The following is a 900-nucleotide window of genomic DNA, read 5'->3' on the forward strand; positions in this document are numbered from 1 at the left end:
TAAACTATCATGACTTTGGTTTTAGTAAACTATCATGACTTTGGTTTCTTATCATTGTGTCTTATGATTGTGGATATCAGTATAACTCACCTGTTCTCCTCTGCTGCCTGCTGATTGAGTTTGGCCGCTTTAGGAGCTGTGAATAAAACAATGATTAATGTTTCTGTTTAACAACAAACAAACTGAACCACATCAGTTTCACTGTGTTCATGTCTTACCCTCGTTTTTGCACTCATCTTGAAATTTTACTTTCTTTTCCTGTTGAAAACATAAAACGTAGATAAAAATATTATACATCATTTAATATTTATTTGTTGAACTGAAATACATTTCATATGTAAATTATATATTTTAAAATCCTATTTCTGAATTCATTGACTTCACAACTATGTGTAGGATTCATATAAAAGCAAGAAATATCAAAATATCTACAAATTAATTGAACATCAAAGTTAAGTTTTTGACATTGGCATCTCCCAGTTGTATCAAAAAAGACACTGTAGAAGACGCTCATGTTAATAAACTTAAACAACGTTTTTACATCGGCTGAAAAAGACAAAATGAAAATAACAAAAACGTGAATGATAAAGGGGGTTTGACTTACAGTGACAGGCGGCGTGGTCGTGGGAAGGGGCGGGGCTGAAGCAGGGGGCGGGGCCTCTTTCTGCTCTTCAACTATTGAAGGCTGAGGCAGCTGGGGAACCACCTTGACCACCCAGCTCAACATCCTCGAAGAACAAACACAAACAGAGAGCGTCAATGCTGGGAATGAAGTTCAACTGTCATCCAACACAAGCTGGAGGAATCTGTGTGTTTAAGGCTTAAAATGTTCTTTCTGTTTTCATGTTATCAAAAAGAGGAAAATATAAATACCTGGAACTTTTTATGTTCCAAAAAAAA

The 900-nt window shown here is 35.6% G+C and overlaps 1 long non-coding RNA gene across 1 annotated transcript; it reads right to left on the reverse strand.

Moving 5' to 3' along the window:
* Positions 1-90: 90 nt before the first annotated feature.
* On the reverse strand, positions 91-678 carry LOC116380970 (uncharacterized). The gene is made up of 3 exons (XR_004212636.1): positions 605-678; positions 219-258; positions 91-136 (listed from the first exon to the last, which is right to left on the reverse strand). It is a non-coding gene; the product is annotated as an uncharacterized LOC116380970 (long non-coding RNA).
* Between the last annotated feature and the right edge of the window lie 222 nt (positions 679-900).

Source organism: Anarrhichthys ocellatus, unplaced genomic scaffold (assembly GCF_004355925.1).
Source record: "Anarrhichthys ocellatus isolate YVR2014 unplaced genomic scaffold, GSC_Weel_1.0 scaffold10207, whole genome shotgun sequence".
Lineage (NCBI taxonomy): Eukaryota > Metazoa > Chordata > Actinopteri > Perciformes > Anarhichadidae > Anarrhichthys > Anarrhichthys ocellatus.